A 21,981-nucleotide genomic window follows, 5' to 3' on the forward strand; every position below is an offset into this window, starting at 1 on the left:
TGTAATGCCTTACAGTCCACCTTCCAGTGGCCATTTTCTCCAGGTGAACTGATACATGTCACCTGGAGATCAGTTGTAATCCCAGGAGATCCCCCAACACACATTTCTTTCCCTCACACCAGAGGTTCATAGGGTTAACAATCCCCAGGTAGGACCTGGAGATCTCTTGCTTTTACAAGTGATCTCTGGCTGGCAGAGATCAGCTCCCCTGGAGAAAATGGCTGAATGGAAGGGTGGACTCTATGGCATTGTACCATGCTGAGGCCCCTCCCTTCCCCAAATCTTGCTCTCTCCTGGATCCACCTGCAAAGTCTCCAGGTATTTTCACAACACAAACCTGGCAACCCTATCTGAGGAAGGGGATACAGAACTGACAATTGGTCTGAGTGTTTAAGTGCTGTCAACTTGTGGCTGATTTATGGCCAAGGTTTTCAAGGCAAGAGACATTCAGATGTGGTTTGCTGTTGCCTGGCTCTGCATTGCGACTCTGGACTTCCTTGGTGGTCTCCTACCAAGTACTAACCAGGGCTGACTCCTCTGGAGCCTGGGAAGGGCAGGGTTTGGGGAGGGACTTCAAATTAATATAATGCCATAGATCTTTTATGCATGGGTGTTCACCTTTGCTTTCACCGTGCATGTCCATCAAGTTTTCTTTTTTGTTTTGCATTTATTTTCCTCCCTTCAGAGTTAGTTTGCTTTCTGGTCGTTGTTTACTCATTTTTTCTGAAAGTGTTTTTGTGTTGATTTTCCCTTTGCTTTGCTTCCAAGCCAAAGGTAATTCAAAAGTATACAGATTCCCTTGGATTTCCCCCTTCCCCTTTTGCTGCTTCTCAAAGGTCACTCCCATACCCACATCGAGATCTTTCCACCCACTCTGCACCTTCCACCATTCTCCCTCCTTTATTGTAGTACAAGCTCCATTGGTTACTTTCCCCCTTGTTGTTGTTGTTTTAATGAGTGGCATAAATCTAGTGATATGAAAGTATCACTAGTTTTGGATCACTGAATAAAAAAAATTAAAATGATGAAGGGAAAGTTTAAATGGAGCTGCATGAGGTTTAGTTCTCTGCTGGTATTGACTTGAAAGGGAGATCAGAGAGAAGGCAAACGGCAGTTTTCCCAGTGCAAAAAAGAAAAATTCAGTGATGTATGCAAACAAAATAAAAGGAGAGATTGTCAGCACAGAATGTTAGGCATCCCTGGGCCTAAGGAGGCCAGACTTAAAACGACCAGGGTGCTGCCTTCTCTATAAAAGCCCCCCAATGGTGGAATCAGCTACCGGAGGAGGTGCGGGCCCTGCGGGACTTCAATCAGTTCCGCAGGGCCTGCAAAACTGCCCTCTTCCAAGAAGCCTTTAAGATGTAACCAGAATAAATATTATGCTGCCGGATAAATAGCACCACTGTATTGTTTTGACTTTTTATAATAATTTATATTTGTACTTATACTGTTATTGATTTTATCTGTTATTATGATATCATGATTCCGTATCATGTCCTGTAAGCCGCCCTGAGCCTGCGTCAGCGGGGAGGGCGGGGTATAAATAAAAATTTACTTACTATTTTACTTACTAGAATGAAATTGACATTAGATATAAAGAGAGACAGAGACACTGGGATGGGAAGCCTAAAGCTTTAAAAACAGTTTTCCCTTTAATGCTTTAGTGAACTAATTTTAAAGGGGGAGCCATTTTGGCAGTCTCTGGAAGCCTAACATTAAAATGGCAGCTGAGCCACATGGACCTTCTGCAAACCACCAAACTTAAGAATCACTTGGGATAGATCCATTTGGAGGAAAAAGTGCAGTTGGCACAGGAGAGGCTAAGATCACAACCAGTGTGAAGGATCAAATTAGAGAATCACAAAGGTCGTTTTCGCACTCACCTTAATCAGCAGTGACGACCCTCTTCACCGCGCAGGATCTGCGCGGATTTCGCACTAATTGCCGCGGAGCACCCAGAAGAGCCGGAAAGTCCCGGCGCTTTTGCGGCGCAAACGGAAACCGAACCAGTTTCCGTTTGTGCCACAAAAGCACCGGGACTTTCCGGCTCTTCTGGGTGCTCCGCGGCAATTAGTGCAAAATCCGCGCAGATCCTGCGCGGTGAAGAGGGTCGTCGCTGCTGATTAAGGTGAGTGCGAAAACGACCAAAGAAAACCATGCAAATTTGTAAAGAAGGGCAAGGAATTAGCATTACTATGCAGCTGCACTAGGACATCAGTGAAAATACCATCCCCCCTCCCCTAGTTTAGTGGCACAAGACTAAAAAAGCTCTCCAGAGCTTTTGCCAGAGGACCCCATACAAATTGCAGCCATATGCAATGCATGGTGGAGTTGCAGCTGACTTTCCACAGGCACACATGTTCCTGTGCGCACACACACATGTTGCCAGTGATCACAGCTTATAATGCCAGTGCCAATGGGTTCTACCGTGCATTCTGTACACTCAAGAGATTTCTCCATACTATGAGATCCTGTGACACCCATTTTTCACACTGGCTGATAACACAGTAGAGAATGCCCTAATATGTTGTACTCCACTCTGAGCCCTACGGGGGAATGGGTGTAATAGAAATATACTTAAATAAATAAATACATACATATATACATAAATAATGTTTGGCAGTATGGGAAACCAGGCTTTATAGCTGCTTGTCAGGTTCACAAAAAGTCTTCTTAGTTTCAACACCTGTTTTCCCCCCTTCGCCTGTGTTTTTTTCTGTTCCCTTTCATTCAGTGAACTAATGCTAAAATGCATGCACAAAAACTGAAGCGGAAGAATTTAAATGGAAAGGCCTTGTTGAGCACTACTGTGCAGCTGCAATAGGCAATTATGTACATTTTAAGATAAACTTTGGATGCCACCCTCAGCACATCACAAGTAACATTCCCACCCTGATTTAGAAAAGTACATTTTAAAAATTGTAGATGAAGAATAAATACACTGGAGGAGGGGAAAGTAGTGTGTAAAGCAGGCAAAGAATCCAAAATCCAGCTTAATGGCTTACTGCTCTGAAAATCTGGAGCACAGTGTTTGTGCATAATGGGCTATAGAGTCTACCTTCCAAAGCAGGCATTTTCTCCATCTGAACTCACTTTTGTCACCTAGAAATCAATCATAATCCTAGACATCTCCAGCCACAACATAGAGGTTGGGAATCCTATTTAAACCACAATAGGTGAAACAAGATAGGTACATGTATTATTAGGGTTGGCAGCTTCAGGCTGGGTAAAATCCTGGCGATTTGTGGGTGGAGCCTGGGGAAAACAGAGACATCAGTGCAGTGCAATGCCATAGTGTCCACCCTCCAGCATCCATTTTATCCAGGGGAACTGATCTCTGTAGTCTGGAGATAAGCTGTAATTCCAGGGGAATCCCAGGCCCCACCTGGAAGTGGGCTTGCCTACGTATTGTACTTGTCTTTTCCCTATTGTGGTTTTTAAATAAACCTAGAAGTGGGTGGTCTTGACTGGGGAAAGGATTAGTTAGGTGGAAGGGAGGACCACAGCACTGCAGCTGTTGATTGCTTTGCTTTTGAGGGGGCAAAAGAGCACATCTAAACTGCTGTGCATCAGGCCTGATTCCTCCTGTTTTTGTGATCAGGGCACAGGTGTGTGCATTTCTGTGGACTGTCAGAAACTTGAATGTCTCCTGTATTGATTTTTTTTTCTCTCCCCAGGATGATTAGTGGCGCTACTCGGATTTCTTCGGCCCATTCTTTCAGGGTGCAGCTGAGTGGGAAGTCGGATTCCTTGAAGGTAACCAAATATTCTCTGAACTGTTCCTGACCTAACCTACGATCCCCTCTGTTGTGCCGGGCTCAGTCGTCAACTGGTCTAAGTCCATCTTCTTTAGAAAGTGGTAGAAAATAGGCTTTGAGGCCTTCAACGCCTCTTCCCCTCCCCTCTTAACAGCACACCCTGCTTATTGATTGGCGGATCTGGTTTTATTTGCCTTAAAAAATCTGGGCTGATGAATCGCGCCTCCGGTTTGTAGAGCTTTCCTGCTGCATTCAAGAGGATTTTGTGTTCCCTTGTATTGTGTTTGGCTGCTATCCTAAATGAAGTTAACCACAATTAAAGCTACTGAGCTCAGCATGCCTTACATGCTCTTAGCTCTTGTGCTGACTTTGTGTGTGTGTGTGTTTCTCCCTTGGACAACAAGAGAGAGAGAGAGACAAAGAGACAGAGAGAGAGAGAGTGAGCATTCCCAGCTTGAACAGTTGGCCAGAAAAGCAAGAAAAGACAGAAAGGGTGATTGGAGCATGCGCACACTAAACAATGACCTCAAAGCAAAGCATATAAAAAAAGAAATTGCAGAACAAAGTAAATTTATGTAACCGAGTAATTGCTGCAACCAGCAGTTACCAAATAGATGAGACTTAGAACTGCTAAGGTTCTTGCTCTAGCAACACCCTCTCTCTGCAAAAAAAATCCCTAGGGGTTTTAGTTGATGGCAGGCAACCAATGGGAGACTGGATGGGTCTAGGGATGCTAGCTTCCTTAGTAGTGACTTGAAGCGGGGCCTTCTGGGTGATATCTCTTCTCTGCAAACCTAAAAGGAACATCATTGCATCAGCTGGACACTCTAGGATTCATCAGATGTGTTATGGTGTTACCATAACGTTTCCAATGGATCCTAGATCATCGTGCCAATGCAGTGATGTCACTTCCAGTTCACCCCAGAAGTGACGTCATGGTATCAGCATGGTACCGATCAGGTAGATCCCTGCCCCCAGCAATCTCCTGCTGGGTGTCTTTTCCATCACCTGCTCCCTGCAGCATGGTATAGTGGTCAAGAGTGGCAGACTGTAATCTGGAGAACCAGGTTTGGTTCCCCACTCCTCCACATGAAGCTAGCTGGGTGACCTGCAGCCAGTCCCAGCTCTTTCAGAGCTCTCTCAGCCCCACCTGCCTTGTGATTTTTGTGGGGAGAGGAAGAGAAGGCGATTGCAATCTGCTGAGACTCCTTTGGGGAGTGAAGAGTGGGATATAAAAACCAACTCTTCTTCTTCTTAGTTGGAGATGTCAGGAATTGATCCTGGAAACTTCTGCACACAACGCTGGTATGCAACTGCTGAGCCATAGCTGAGAGGTAATGCAATTACCCAGCAGCCTCAAATCCTCTGGTCAGAATGACCAAGTGAGAATGTCCTCCCTTCTCATTTCTGCAGTCATGGGTAACTGGCAGTCAGAGCAGAGTCCTTTCAAGCAGAAAGCATAAAAGCAAACTCCCTTTGGCTGCTTGTTCTCTGGCCAATGGCTATGGCAAGGCTGGCCCATGGCAGAAACTGGCAATCCTTCCACTTCCGTCTGGTGCACACAGCAGAGAAGGATAATGGAATGGCTAAATGATCACTCCAGAAATTTTTTAGCACAGAATTTTCTAATAAATGCGAACATTTTGAGGAACATCTACGGATCAAAGGTGTGTGCACATGATGTTAGCTATCACTGTAGCAAGCGTTACACATAGATATCCATGGCAGTTGCACAATCCCTTTACTCCCAGCAGTTCAGCTAGCCACAGAAGCTAGCAGAAGAAGAAGAAGAAGAGATTGGGTTTGTACCCCATGCTTCACTCGGAGTCTCAGAGTGGCTTACTATCTCTTTTCCCTTTCCCTCCACACTACAAACACCTTGGGAGGCAGGTGGGGTTTTGAGAGCTCTTTTGAGAACTGCTCTTGAGAAAGCAGCTCTGAGCAGGGCTGGCACAACCCAGTAGGCCAGGTAGGCAGCCACCTAGGGCGCCACCTGGCCATGGGGTGCCCAGCCACCCCGGCGTCCCTTCCCTGCTGTGCTCGCCCTTGCCGCCACTCATCTCTTGGCTGCCCTCTTCCACCTTGCTGTCCAGCCTGGTGGCCTGCAGGTGGGTGGTGGTGAAGGGGCTGAGAGGGAGCAGTGCAGCATGGCAGCAGATGCACCATAGAAAGGGATGGCCAGCTCCAAGCACCTCTGAGCACATGCTCCACCCCGCCCCTGACCAGCATAAAAGAATAGTTCCACCTTTAATTGAATTAAAATCCTTTACACTTTGGGGAATGTATGCCACGCAGAAAAACATCCCAATCTTTAAAAACCACAGAGGACTGCAACACTTATCCAATATCAACAAGCAAGCAGGCAAGTAGAAGCACAGATAAATCTTGTTACGTAAACTTGGAGTCTTGAGACAAGTCTGATACAAAGAGCTGGGATCCTGTGATGTTTTGAGCAGCAGTTCACCCTTAGAAGGACGTCCATTCGAGACTCAGAGCTGCTGGATTAGAGAAGAGCCCCTTAAACCTACAGCCATTCCCCTCATTCAAGGGAGTGTCCTGCAGCTGCAGCCAATTACATCCCACCCATCCTATGTAGACTGGCTTTTGTTCCTTGCACCACTTTCCAAAGCAGCCATTTTATCCAGGGGAACTGATCTCTGTTATCTGCAGATCAGTTGTAATTCTGTGAGATCTCCAGACCCCACCTTCAGTCAGCAAGCCCATGTTAAGGAGAAGTGTAGGGTTTCCAGCTTCAGCTTGGGAAAATCGTGGAGAGTTGGGAGAAGAGCCTGAGGAGAGAGGGCTTTAGGGAGAAGAGGGACTTTGGGTATTATCCTCCAAAGCAGCTATTTTATGAGGGTTGCAAACATCCAGGTGGCACCTGGAGATTTCCCACTATTACAGTTTCCCTTGAGAAAATGGCTGCTTTGGAGGATGGACTCTATGGCATTATGCCCTCCCCCAACCTCACCCCCACCCCCAGGCTCCACTCCTCCAAATATCCAGGTATTTCCCAACCCAGGGCTGGCAACCTTACATTTTATCCAAGGGAACTCAGGACTTTTTTTGTAGTGGGAGCTCCTTTGCATGTTAGGCCATAGCCCCCTGATGTTGCCAATCCTCCAAGAGCTTACAGAGTTCTTAGTACAGGGCCTACTGTAAACTCCAGGAGGATTGGCTACATCAGAGGCGTGTGGCCTAATATGCAAAGGAGTCCCTGCTACAAAAAAGAGCCCTGGGAACTGATCTCTGTTGTCTAGAGTTCAGTTGTAATTCCAGGGATCTCCAGGACTAGGATTGCCAGCCTCCAGGTGGGATCTGGGAATCCCCAGGAATTATAGCACATCCTCAGACTACAGACATCAGTTCCCCCGGAGAAAAGGCTGGTTTGGAAGGTGGACTCTATGGCATTGTATCCCACTAAGTTCCCTGTCTTCCCCAAGTTCCATCTTCACATTTACAGGAGTTTCCCAACCTGGATTTGGGAATTCTACTCTCCCATCCCCTACAAGTGGCCAGGGAGGACCTGGCAACGCTACCAAGCCCCACCTGGAGGTTGCCAACCTTACGTGACCCAAGGTCACCCTACAAACAATCTCTGCCTAAGAAGCCCGTTGTCCTGCACAAACCGGCCCCAACAATCTAATCCTCCCCATATGCTTTAGTTTACATCCTGCCCTGCCAGAGCGATATTGTGTTGCACTGGACCGATTGCCCGAAGAGCTTATTTGCTGGTGAAACATGTCTAAAATTCCAGCTGTTGCCGCTTTGATGGTTCCTGGAGAACAAATATTCACGGCAGGAGTTTAGCTGCCAAAAAAATGTCTCTGTGAGCAAAACCCAGCCAAGCTTTCTGAAGGAAATTTTAGCCTTTTCCACTCAATGGATTGCATTGATCCTCGAGTGTGCAGAACTGCCCCACAGGATAAACAGTCTGTGTTTCAACAATTCCTTAATGAAGTATTTACCCAACAGTCCACCAGCTCTGAAGGAGTCTATCAGAGCTTTGTCTGCTCCGAGTCTGTACCAAAAGCCCTCCTCTCCTTGGGGCACGGAGAGGGTGATCGTAATGCTTTCAGAACATCTGGCTCTTGAGAGAGCTTGCAGTGAAGAAATCTGGAGGCTTAATTCTCCAAGCCTGTGCTTGTGCTGAAGATCAGACTAGCGTGCACTAAAAGGGAGAGCCTGGGACCAAACTGAAGCAAGCTATTTTTGTTTCTGGTGGTTGTGGGCAGTGCCCTCAAGTTGCATCTGATTTATGGTGAGCTTGTAGGGTTTTCATGGCAAGGGATGAGCAGAAGTGGTGTGCTATTGCCTACCTCTTGTGCTCCAACCCAGGACTTTCTCTTTGGTGGTCTCCCATCCAAGTACAAACCAGGGCCAGCCCTGCTTAGGTCCTGAGATATGACAAGATCAAGCTAGCCTAGTCATCCAGGTCTATCTTGGTGGTGGAAATTGCAATCAAGTTTCAGCCAAGTTAGGACGATCCTGTAGGATTTCCAAGGCAAGGGACATTCAGAGGTGGCTTGCCATTGCCCGCCTCTGCGTAGAGATCCAGGATTTCCTTGGTGGTCTTCTAGCCAAGTACTGACATTTATATCAGGGGTCATTTCATAGAAAAAGAGATGCCAGAGCTCAATAGAACAACTCATTTGCACAACTCATTTGCATATGCCACACACCCCTGATATCACCAGAAGGTGGACTAAATTAGATCAGCTCAGGATCTACCTTAAAATGCTTCTTGAATTAGAATTATCATAATAAAACCTTACTTCCATCATACTTTTAAAATGACTTTCTCCTTTGTGGCCGCAGTGGCATGTTGAAGACTTTCATCCGTCTGCTTTATATGTTTTGGTTATTTTTCCATTTTTTTGTGGGGGGAAATGTTAGAAAGTTTGTCAGCAAAATTCTCTCAGGGGGTTTGAACAATGGAGCCCAGAAGCAAGTATATTTGTGAGGGGGGAAGAGAAAGAGCACAATCAAATTTAGAGGTTCCAGAACTCTGTTCCTGTGAGCTCCTGCCCAAAATGAGGCCTTAATTTATTTATTTATATATACAATTTATGGCTTGCCAAGTCTCTACGATGTAAGGTTCTAGGCAATGTGCAACCATAAAAATCAAGAAAAATAAAGATCAGCTACATTTTGGCCAACCCTGCATACCTTGGTCAACCCTGTTTAGCTTCCAGTATCTGATGAGATCAGGCTACATTGGCAAGCTTTTAAGCCTCATTTCTGAGTAATTTACCCTTTTATTTGGGGTATGCCTTGTGGAGGAAGGGTGAACCAGAAACGGTAACAATTGCTGGTGTTACTGTCAGAGGCTTCCTTTGCACCCACTTTTATGAATTCCAACTTGTTGATGTTCTGAAGCTGTTATAACTGCTGTTTGGAAATAGGAAAGAACTGATGTACAATCATAAGGCACTTTTCTTCAATGGAATCAGCACAAGCACTAGCACTTTCACCCGCCTGCAGGAGTGGGAGTGGGGGGGGGGGGGCAAAGCTACTGAAGTCTGAAACTGACATGCTTTCATAGGACTGAATCTACTTGGGCTTTGGTTGTTATAATTTATCTTTGACTGTTTACAATTTACTGTGATAATAATGAAATATATGTAATATTGAGATATAAAATTTATTCTTCAGGCTGTTTCACCTTCAAGAGAGTTTTGGAACCAGGTTTAACAGTAGCAACTTCTAGTATTTGGGACTTCATTAATCTTCCACAGTTTTTTGGTTTATCCCCTCCTGAAGGTTGACAACACTGAGCCATAGATTCTAGGTGGACCCACTTCTGCAGACATTGCTGCCAAACCTCCAGGAATTTCCTAGGCTGGAGTTGGCAGCTCTAGCTAAACTATCTGTTTTGGGAGCTGTCTGTTCTGTATGTTGAATTTCTGTAATCGCTGGTCACTTTCATAAAAACAGTATTGCAAACAAGGCCCACCAATCAAAGAAGGACTGCTAGTTTTTTTAGGGGGGAGAAATTGAGTTTTTGGAGGTGAAGCCTGCGGAGGGTGTGGTTTGGGGAAGGGAGGGTCCTCATGGGGGTAATAGGGTTGCCAGCCTCCAGGTGGGGCCTGGAGATCTCCTGCTTTTACAGCTGATCTCCAGCTGGCAGAGATCAGCTCTCCTGAAGAAAATGACTGCTTTGAAAGGTGGACTTTATGGCATTGTTCCATGCTGAGGCCCCTCCTCAAACCCTTCTCCTGGATCCACCACCAAAGTCTCCAAGCGTTTTCCAACACAGACCTGGCAACTCTAGGGTACTATGCCTTAGAGTCTACCCCCTCCAAAGCAGCCATTTTCTCCAGGGGAACTGAACTCTGTCTTCTGGATTTCTGCTGTAATTCTGGGACAGGGGTGTCGAACTCATTTGTTATGAGGGCCACATCTGACATAAATTAGACCTTGCTGGGCTGGGTCACGTTGGGCCGGGCCATGTGTGTACCTATTTAAGATTAGGTAGCAGAGATATAAACTTTTTAAAGGACACACAAACATAATTAATGATTTATTTATTTTTCAAAAAAAACTTAAAACGTGCTTAAAACATTAGCACTTGTTGGTTTTAAAGGTGCTTTCCCTGGGATCCAGGGAACTGGGCAAAAGAAGCTCTGACTCTTTCCTTCCTTCCCCAGGGGACTAGGAGAGGGAGGAGCCTCAGTCAATAGAAGGAAGAGAGGCTTGGCTCAGTAGCTCTCCTGTGCAAACTGAGAGGGCTTGGCAAAGCAAGCTCTGCCTTCCCCCCTTCCTCCCCAAGGGAGGACCCTCGGGCAATGGAGAAAATAGAGGCTTTGCTTTGTAGTTCCTGTGTGATTGAGCAAGCCTTGCAAAGCAAGCTGTGATGCAGCAGGAAGCAAGAGAGAGGGTGAAGAAAGTAGATGACAGCCAGTAGATAGGAGCCTGATAGGAGCCCTCTGGGAGCCTGATTCAGCCCCCAGGCCACATGTTTGACACCCCTATTCTGGGAGATCTCCAGGCCCTACTTGGAAGTTGGCAACCTGTGCACATTTATTGGGAAGAAAGCCCAGGGACATTTAATGGGGCTTTACTCCCAGGAAAGTGTGCATGGAATTACAGCCCGAGTCCCCTGTGCGCTCTCCGCTGGAGGAAGCAAGTCCCAGTGCAACGCTGCCTCTGGACTTCGAAAGGAGGAGTCCCGAACAGAGTCATCTTTGTCTGGCCACTTCTTCGTTTTCCTGTCTCAGCTGCCAGTCACAGCTAGAGGCTGTTTATTGATTTACCCTGAACCTGCCTCCTTCACCTCGGCTGAGTGCAGCAATCAGAGGAAACGGAGGCCCAGCCTGGAGCAGTTTATATCACAGGCCTTCTTCGGAATTGGTTATCATCTTTGAAGAGAAAATAGGAGGGTAGCACAGCAGCTCCGAGGAACAGCAGCTGAGTCAGCCGCTAATGGCCCCCCAAAGTCCCTAACACAAAGGACAGGCCCTGCCGACAAGGCACTATCTGATAAAGTAATGGGAATTAGGGCGAGATGGAGCCAGACCTCTGCTGCCATTGCATTGAACGACGTCTGATGGCTCTTAATTCTGTCATTTTCTCTCTTTCCATTTTGTTGTTGTTGAATGTGTTGAATGCAACCTAGGGTTACCAAGCCCCAGCTTTGGAGGCCCTCCTTCCACTTCAGAGTCATTAGAAAGTGGCAGAGGGGGAATGTTTGCTGGGCACTCCATTATTTCCTATGGAGACCGATTCTCATAGGGCAGGGGTGTCAAACATGCGGTCCAGGGACCGAATCAGGCCCCCAGAGGATTCCTATCAGGCCCCCAAGCAACTGGCTGTCATCTGCTCCCTTCGCCCTCTCTCTTGCTTCCTTTTGCTTTGCAAGGCTTGCTCAATTGCACAGGAGCTAAAGAGCAAAACCTCTGTTTTCTCCATTGTCTGAGGCTCCTCCCTTGGGGAGGAAGATGGGGGAGACAGAGCTTGTTTTTCCAGGCTCTCTCTCAGTCACACAGCAGAGCTACAGAGCCAAGCCTCTCTTCCTTCTATTGACTGAGGCTCCTCCCTCTCCTGGTCCCCAGGGAAGGAAGGAAAGAGCCAGAGTTTCCTTTGCCCAGTTTCCTGGATCCCATGGGAGAAATACAAAGAAAGCACTAATGTTTTAAGCATGTTTTAAGTATTTTTTAAAAATATTTTATTGTGTTTATGTCCTTTATAAAGTTTATATCTCTGCTATCTAATCTTAAATAGATACACACATGGCCCGGCCCAACCCAACATGGCCCAGCCCAACAAGGTCTAATTTATGTCAGATCTGGCCCTCATAACAAATGAGTTCGACACCCCTGCCATAGGGTATAATGGAGAATTGATCCACTGGGATCTGCGGTTCTGGGGTGGGGCTGTTTTTTGAGGTAGAGACACCAAATTTGTAGCATAGCATCCAGTGCCTCTCCTTAAAGTACCCTCCAAGTTTCAAAAAAGATTAGATCAGGGGTTCCAATAGGGTTGCCAAGTCCAATTCAAGAAATATCTGGGGACTTTGGGGGTGGAGCCAGGAGACATTGGGATGGAGCCAGGAGCAAGGGTGTGACAAGCATCACTGAACTCCAAAGGGAGTTCTGGTCATCACATTTAAAGGGACCACGTGCCTTTTAAATGCCTTCCCTCCATTGGAAATAATGGATAGGGGCACCTTCTTTTGGAGCTCATAGAACTGGATCTCTAACTCCAATTGTTTTGAAACTTGGAGGGTCTTTTGAGGAGAGGCAGTGGATGCTATGCTGCAAATTTGGTGCATCTACCTAAAACAACAACCCCACCCCAGAGCCCCAGATACTCACAGATCAATTCTCCATTATTCTCTATGGGAATCAGTCTCCTTAGGGGATAATGGAGTGCCCAGCAGACATTTCCCTTCCCCCCACCCCACTTTCTGATGACCCTGAAGCAGGGGGAGGGCCTCTAAACCGGGGGATCCCCTGCCTCCAGCTGGGGATTGGCAACCCTAGTCCAATTCTATGAGTTCCAAAAGAAGGTACCCCTATCCTATCCATTATTTCCAGTGCAGGGAAGGCATTTCAAAGGTGTGCTGTCCCTTTAAATGTGATGGCCAGAACTTCCTTTGGAGTTCAGTTATGCTTGTCACAACCTTGCTTCTGGCTCCACTCCCGAAGTCCCCAGATATTTCTTGAATTGGACTTGGCAACCCTAAATGCAACCTGACCATGGTCTTTGAGGTATATTTGTGCTATAAAATGGAAACTGGGGATATTTGTTTGTGGTTATTCTCTGTGTGTAGACAGCAGGGATCCCCAACCTTTTTCAGCCTGCAAACCTCTTTGGATTAGGCTTCCCAACCCTCCCGCCCTGGCGGGGGACCCCAGGTTTTCCAGCCTCTTCCCCCGCTCCCAAAAAAAACGGAAGCGGGGGGAGGGGGAGGTATGGAAGGCCATACCATTTGAATCTTTTAGGTTCATGTGACGAAGAGAAAAGAAAGAGACGCTCTTTGCCTTCCTTGCTGACGTTGCGCAACTTCCTCCCAGAGAGCGGAGCTCCGTCCGCCCTGGGCTTCTGGGAAATCACTTCCCCTTCCGCTCAGAGTGGTAGCGGCGTGTGGCGCATGCACGAAGGGGATCATGGCTGGGCTGCTTAGGGTGGTGTGGCGGCATGGCTTTGGCCTTTCAGGTTGGGATGTGGCGTTGGCGCCGTCGCGCCCTCCTCGGCGCCACTCCACTCCGCTCAGGCCGCAGTCTCCCGCGGCAGCAGCAGGTGAGTGTCCCTGGCTGGCCTGGTGGTAGTCACGCTGGTGGGGCCTTTAGGCCACTTTCCACTCCTGACTTATCATAGAAAAAGGAAAACCAGCAGTAATAGGATTGAGTTTGGGAGGGAGAAGAACGGAAGGAGACCTGCTGATTTTTACCTCTGCAGAATAAAATAGGTCAAAATGCCTAAGATTTATCACCATTTCCCCCTCTTCATCTTGTCTGCTGTAGACCAGGGTCCCCCCACACCCCAATCTTGTTAAGCCTATGGGCATTTCTGAAATTTTGAGAATAGGGAATGCATACCATCACAAAATGGCTGCCAAAGAATACTGAGGTAATCTGCAGGATCTGCTTCAGTTCAGTTCAGTTCAGGACCAGGGGGTCCAATTCTATGAGCCCCAAAAGAAGGTGCCCCATCCTTCATTATTTCCTATGGAAGGAAGGGATTGAAAAGGTGTGCTGTCCCTTTAAATGTGACGGCCAGAACTCCCTTTGGAGTTCCATTATGCTTGTCACAGCCTTGATCTTGGCTCCGCCCCTAATGTCTCCTGGCTCCACCCCCAAAGCCTCCTGGCTCCACCCCCAAAGTCCTCAGATATTTCTTGAATTGGATTTGGCAACCCTACTTTGGATTGAACGGGGTTGGTGGGCAGCAGCACAAAATGGCTGCTGGAGAAGACAGCCAACCACGAAATGGCTGCTGGAGGAAATGGAGCCAACCCAAAATGGCAGGGAGTGATGTATAACTCTAACTCTTCAATGTATCAGGCAGACTCTTCAATGTATCAGGCAGAAGCTGTGTTTAACAGGGCGTCTTTTTAAATGAACATATGGTTTTAAAATATTTTTTGTATACACACAGCTTATTGTCATGCAGTGAAAATCTGTGTCCTGTGGTGGCAGCTGCCGCTGAAGCAACTTGAGAGCCAGTTTGGTGTACTGGTGAAGTGTGTGGGCTCTAATCTGGAGTACCGGTTTGATTTTCCACTCCTCATTGTTAGGTGGGTGACCTTGGGCCAGTCACAGTTCTCTAAGAGCTCTCTCAGCCCCACCTGCCTCACAGGATGTCTCTTGTGGGGGAGAAGAAGGGGGAAAGGAGATTGTAAGCTGCTTTGAAACTCTGAGGGAAGGGTGGGATATAAATCTCCTCCTCCTTTTCCTCTTAAAAAAAAATTCTGGACAGCCAATCAGATTTCCAGTGGACAATCAGAAGCCCTGCTGGGCAAAAGCCCCTTTTGGCCCTACCCACTTTCTAAAATAACTTGATGGCCACCAGGAAAGGTGTTGATAGGCAGTATTATGTCCATGAGCACCATGTTGGGAATGCCTGACATATGGGATATGTTCTTTCTAGCATCTTTAATGGATGGATCCTCTTTGAAGCCTCTAGAGGTAGACTCTAAAGAAGGGTGGCCAAACTTGCTTAATGTAAGAGCCACATAGAATAAGTCAGATGTTTGAGAGCCACAAGACAAGGAAGGGAGGAAGGAAAATAGATGGGGAGGGAAAAGTGGAAAGAAATCAACTCTAACTTTAAATGCATTCTCCAAGCTGCCAGAAATGCCTTCTCCCCACATCAGCCGAGGGGTTAGTGGGGGCTTCAAGAGCCAAACAATATGTGTGAAAGAGCCACAGTTTGGTCACCCTTGCTCTAAATCAACATGCATGATCCTTAGGGTTGTCAGTTCTGGGTTAGGAAATACCTAGAGATATGGGGGTGGAGCCTGGGGAGGGTTAGGGGAGGGGAGAGGATAATCCCATATACACCCTTCAAATCAGCTATTTTCTCCAGGGAACATTTGGTTATATGCAAATCCATTGTAATAGTGGAGGATCTTAAGGTGCTCATCAACCTATTGGATGAAGTGAATAATGGAGCACTCTTGAACAGTTGCAGTGATTCTTATTTTGAGAGCCCCAAAATCAGACCAGGCAAATCTGGAGTCAGGCTAGCCATACACAAGCCAATAGGTGCTTGCACTAGGCACATCTGTACAGAGTCTTTTGTTTCTTTTTACTCAGAAGAACCAGGATTTTCTAAATTACACCTTGAAGCATGACAAAAATGTTCCAAAGTGGTATGACCCATGATTGCACTTTGCAAACAAACAAACAAATGTAGCAATGCAAGGCAGTGTTAAAGTCTGAAAGTGTTACCTCTATATGCAGCTTGTGTGACATGTCTCCCACACGTTGGGAGCATTTCTATCCAGGGTTTTAAAAAAGAAATCTTCACACAAAAAGCCTGTAGTCTGTTAGACATTTTCTGTTTGTTTAATGACCTGTTTCAACAACAATAATAAAAATCTTTGATTTTTACCTTTCCCTGATCAGATGGTGCCAGGAAATATGTAACCTCCCAAGCCATTACTGGCTGAGTACAGAAGCATTAAAGCTACCTAAGGTTAGCAAGAGGAGGGTTTTTTTCCCTCTCTCCACCGGAATTGTGGGCAAACGATATCCACAAATCCATATTTGTATAGGCACCAAATGTCATTATTCCGTCCAATTATAATACAAAACTTTAAAATTGCTTGCAGCGCATAACGAATTAGGCAGCTTTGGGCCTGGGTAAATATTTTCCATTCTGAAACCTAATCTCCCTTCTTAAATCGGAGCAGTTTTTTTATTTTATTTGGTCTGTGGGGTGGCTGCCGGTAGAGTGGAGGGGGCGGGGGAGGGCACGGAGAGGAGGAGAAGAGAACCTCTTTCATTAGGTCCCATCACTGAGCCGTCGCCTGCTGGGCTGAAATTGGCTTGCAATAAAAAGTACTATTGGCTTTTGTTTAGCTGTGTGGGTTCTCCTCTGCCGATAATGATTATTAATCTTGCCTCTTCCCTAGGATCCTCTCCTTCTCAGAGTTTTCTTCATCCCTCATGGGCTCAGGGACATTATCCCTCATGGACTTTTAAAAAACAACAACCCCGCCCCTTATGGTAGTGTTCCCCTCCTCTCTCTGCCACTTTAATAATTTTCCTATCTACAGACTATGGTTGCAAGCCTCCAGATTTCCTGGAATTATAACCGATCTTTGGCTGCTTTGGAGGGAAGGGTTGCCAACTTCCAGGTGACACGTAGAGATCTCTCACTATTACAAGTGATCTCCAGACAATCAAGATGGGTTCCTCTGGAGAAAATGGCTGCTTTGGAGGGTGGATTCTATGGCATTATACCCCACTGAGGTCTCTCTCTTCCCCAAATCCCACCCTAACCAAGCTCTACCCCCAAATCTCCAGGTATTTCCTGACTCAGAGATGGCAGCCCTATTGGAGGGTAAAGTCTAGGGAATATACCCTGTTGAGCTCCTTCCCCTCCCCAAATCCAGCTCTCCCCAAGCTCTGCCCCCAAAATTTCCAGGAATTTGCCAATAGAGATCAGTTTCCCTAAAGAAAATGCCCGCTTTGGAGGGTGGACTCTCTGGAATTTAGGGCTGCCAGACCCCCACTTCGGCCAGGGGATCCCCCAGTCTTCAGGGTTCCAATCTGCTGGCACCCCAAAAGGGGCGTCAATGCTCAACATCCCTGATGCAATGACATCACTCAGAAGTGACATCATCACATAGCTGATGTCGTATGCTGATGCTCTGAGTTTGGGACAAACTCTATGGTTTTCAAAAAAACCCATAGAGTTTTTGCCTCAAACCTAGACATCATCATGCGATGGTGTCACTTCTGACATGGCAGAAGACTCCCACACTGGGCCCAGAATCCCTCTACCAGTAGCAAGGTAGGACCTGGCAAACCTATTGGCATTATACCCTACTGATGTCTCTCCTCAAGTTCTACTCACCAAATATAGGGTTGCCAGGGCCTCCCTCACCACTCGCAGCTGCCCCTGGGCCTTAATTTGGGTGGACATCAAATGGTTTATTGCAGGGGTCGCCAAACTTGCTTAACATAAGAGCTACATAGAATAAACATCAGATGTTTGAGAGCCGCAAGACGGGAAGGAAGGAGGGAGGGAAGGAAGGAAGGAAAGCAAATTGATGGGGGAGAGGTGAAAAGAAAGCAGCTTTAATTTAGAATGTGTTCTCCAAGCTGCCAGCTGACTTGGCTTGGATAAGTGATTTAAAGAGAGAAATGCCTTCTCTAAGCCTGCCGATGGGGTCATGAGGGCTTCAAAAGCCATACAATATATCTGAAAGAGCCGCGTGTGGCTCCTGAGCCACAGTTTGGCCACTCCTGGTTTATTGTATAGGTTGGACTGGGAATATTAGAAAAATAATTTACTGACACCTTCCCCACCACCATCACTGTGCCTATTCTGTCCACGTTGCTTGTTTTTGTATCAAAGGGGGTGGGAATCAAAGCAAGGGGACATCTGAGGGGAAAGTCACAGCTGCTCCAGTTCCGTCATTCTCTCTCTGGGCTAGGTAAACAGTTTATGAGGCGGTTTATAAATGGCGTGTCTTGTTTAGAACCATGCCTCCTTGCCAGCCACAACAGCCTCCGGAATACAATGGAAAGTTTGACTTGCCTTGCGTGTATCTGCATCGTGGGCGTGTGAGGTGGGAAGAGGTTGCAGCAGCAAACATCTGGGATCCAGGGAACCATAGAAGACATTGGGATCCCATTCTGGATTGGCCCCAGGGCAAGGGTTGGGAGAAGGGTTGCACACATGGATAGCCTGAGACCTACCAGAGGTTCTGTGACAGGAAGAAGCTGTGTACATAATTCAGCTATGCTGGAAATGCGGTGGGATTAGAAGATCACATCAGGGTCACACGTAGAGGCCACTCTGGATGGAAGCCTTTTTCGCAAGGGTGGGAGAGCAGCACAGTGAATGCTTGTATCTTTGCTTCAAAGAAAAGCCATTGTTCAGTCAAACTTCGCTTGGATGTTTTGAACACATTGGAGTCAGCACAAGTTAACCTACCCAGTGGACAGTGGGTGTCCAACACTTTGAAAACTTGTTTTGGTTGCAACTCACCACCTCTTGAGGAAAGAAGTGGCTTAGACTTGCCTCTGGGGCAAGGGTGTGGTTGTGGCTGAGCGGTAGAGCATCTGCTTGGCATGCAGAAGGTCCCAGGTTCAATCCCTGGCATCTCCAGTTAAAAAGATCAAGTAGTAGTTTACATGATAGACCTGTCCCTAAATCCCTGGAGAGCTGATGGCCATCTGAGTAGACAATACAGATCTTGATGAACCAAAGGTCTGATTCAGTATAAGGCAGCTTCTTATGTGTCTAGGCAGGTGATCTCTGCAAGTAACTGGCTCATGCCAAGGTCCCACTGCATTAGTTCATGCAAGTTGGACACTCACACAAGATGACTGCTCACATGCTACAGCCTCGAACCAAATTTACTATGGGCCTCTAAAAACATTGCCATTCAATTACATCACTGTTTGGACAGAGACATTAACCAAAGTGATGGAACGTCTAGAACTACCTTCTGGATTTCTGAGAGACTAAGCAGAGATTATGGTGCTACCATGTTTGCACTGGGACAAAACTTATACTTACCAAACTTACCAAACTTATACTTACCATACTTACAAATACTTACCAAACTGGAGAAGAAGTAGACATTGGATTTATATCCCACCCAATGTTCCCTCTAAGCTGCAGAGGCCTGTTAGCAAAAATTCTACTCTGGGAGCTACTGGTATTAAAGTTGTAAGCTACTGACATTAAACTTGTGAGCTACTGCATAAATTATTGTGGCCTGGGGTCATCCTTCTCTGAGCTATGACAAAAATGTGTGAGCTGGAGGCTAAAAATCTGTGAGCTAGCTCATTCTAACTCAGCTTAGAGGGAACACTGATCCCACCCTATATTCTGAATCTCAGAGTGATCACAATCTCCTTTTCCTCCCCCCACCCCCACAACAGGCATCTTGTGAGGTAGGTGGGGCTGAGAGAGCTCTTACAGCAGCTGCCCTTTCAAGGACAACTCCTACAAGAGCTGTGGCTGATCCAAGGCCATTCCAGCAGCTGCAAATGGAGGAGTGGGGAATCAAATCTGGTTCTCCCAGATAAGAGTCTGCGCACTTAACCACTACAGAGGAAATCACAGCATAGAAGAATGAGATAAACGGTGTAGGTAAACCCTTCTCCCACTCCCATGCTTTTCTTTTTTGGTGAGGCTTCAAGGTTAGAAACAATAATCTTTGAAGACAAAAAGAGAGTTTAAGGGAAGAACGACTACCTTGGAGAGCACCACAAGGGTGTGGCTTGTTTGTGTCTGAGACTTGGAATTCCCCCCTCTGCTGTAGACTCATTGTGTCTGGCTCTAGTATTTCTCTGTAGTTTAGCCCCCAGGGCTTGCCTACATTGTTTAGCCTGTGGTCTTCATTTTTAATTTTGAGAACAGACGATGGGGACTACCACCACCAGGAAGCTGCCACGGGGACTTTGGGGCCAATTACTAAGTGCTGGGAGGTTCGAGCAACCTCTTCAGATGGAGACCTGTGCGTCCAAATCTTGATGTTCCCTGCAGAACCAAAGACTGTGCCCCCCTGGATTCTTCTGAAACACCTCCAGCTGCATTGAAGAGGAGGAAAGCCCAAGGAATGAAACATGTGGGCACCCAGGGAACACATTAGTGGGTATCACTTAGAGGGGCTTTGCCGTCTTAGCTTCAACTGTCGTGATGTGATTCAAGGCTGTAAAGCCCTTCTCAAGTGGACTGCTAGGTTCATAATTCTAAGTAAGACAGCAGACTTGGAAATCAAAAACCAGTAGGCAGCCCCCCCCCCTCCCATGGCAGACAAAGAGCGTAAGAGAAGCCATATTGGATCAGGCCAATAGCCCATCCAGTCCAACACTTTGTGTCACACAGTGACTAAAATCCAGGTGCCATCAGGAGGTCCAACAGTAGAGCCAGAACTCCAGAAACCCTCCAACTGATGCCCCCCTGCAAGCATCAAGAAGACAGAGCATCACTGCCCCAGACATAAAAACATAAGAGAAGCCATGTTGGATCAGGCCAATGGCCCATCCAGGCCAACACTCTGTGTCACACAGTGGCCAAAACCCAGGTACCATCAGGAGGTCCAACAGTAGGGCCAGAACTCCAGAAGCCCTGCCACTGATGCTCCCCAAGCACCAAGAATACAGAGCATCACAGATAGAGTGTTCCTTCTATACCTTGAGGCTAATAGGCAGTGATGGGCCTCTGCTTCATCTGTTCATCTATTCCCTTCTTGAAGCTGCCTGTGCTTGTAGCTGCTACCACTTCTAAGACAGTGTTTCCTCTTGAACTTTGAACATGGATATTAGGGCTGCCAACCTCCAAGCGGTGGCTGGAGATCTCCCAGAAACACAACAGGTCTCCAGATGACTGAGAATAGTTCCCATGGAGAAAACAGCTGCTTTGGAAGGTGGACTCTATGGCATTATATCCCACGGAGGTCCCTCCTCTACTTAAACCCTGCCTGCCTCAGGCTTCACCCCCCAAAACTCCAGTTATTTCCCAATGCAGTGCTGGCAGCACTAATGGATATCAATACTGATGCACAGACCTTCGATCTGTGGCTTTGACCATAAGCCTCTGGAGTCTAGCTGTCAAATGTGAACCAAAATGTGTGTGTGTAAAGTGTGGTCAAGCTGCAGCTGACTTACAACGACCCCACAAGGTTGCAAGGCAAGGGAGGATGCTGTAACCCTCCTGCTCTTTTCTGAGATTCTTCCCCCCAGGGCTGGCCCTACAAAAGGTACCCTGGAGAAGGAGACAGCCCTGGGCTCCAGGCTGACGCTGGAGTCTGACCAGGGTTGCCAGCTCCAGGTTGGGAAATGCCTGGAGATTTTGAGGGTGAAGCCTGAGAAGGGCAGGCTTTGGGGAGGGGAGGAACTTCCATGGGGCATAATACCATAGAATCCACCCTCCAAAGCAGCCATTTTTGGGAGGGGATCTTGTCTTGTGGTCTGGAGATCAATTGTAATAGCAGGAGATCTCCAGTCATCACCTGGAGGTTGGCATCTCTAAGTTGACACAACTCCGCTTAGCTTCTGAGGTCTGATGAGATCGGGCTATACTGTACCATTCCACATCGCACCAAACAGGGACTAGGGTTGCCAGACCCACCCACCACATGGAGGTGGGGGTTCCCTGCTACCAGACCCCACTTCCCTGGCGCCAATCAGCTGGCTGGCGGGGGGAGAATTTATCTTGAAAAAGAGGGAGAACCATTTGTGCAGCAATGTGTCGTCATCGCATCTGGGACACTGTGGCAACACTCAGGTATTTGGGCAAAAACACTATGGTAGAAGCCAAATTTATCAAAGAGTTTTTGCCCAAATACCAGAGCATCACCCTCAGCATCTTGGTTGTGAAGATGTGACTTCTGGGTCATGTGGACAGTGATGTAGACACATTGGTTTACATCAGCTTTGCCTCCCTGCTGCTCCCAGTAAGTCCCAACCACCCCCCACTTTGAGGGACCAGGGAACCCTACCAGAGACCCATGTGAAATCCCTCTCTTCCTTCCTTTGCTGGAAACTTGAAGGCTCAACAACAGCAACAAGTCTTTGCTTCTAAATCT

Source organism: Heteronotia binoei, chromosome 19 (assembly GCF_032191835.1).
Source record: "Heteronotia binoei isolate CCM8104 ecotype False Entrance Well chromosome 19, APGP_CSIRO_Hbin_v1, whole genome shotgun sequence".
In the NCBI taxonomy this organism is placed as follows: Eukaryota; Metazoa; Chordata; class Lepidosauria; order Squamata; family Gekkonidae; genus Heteronotia; species Heteronotia binoei.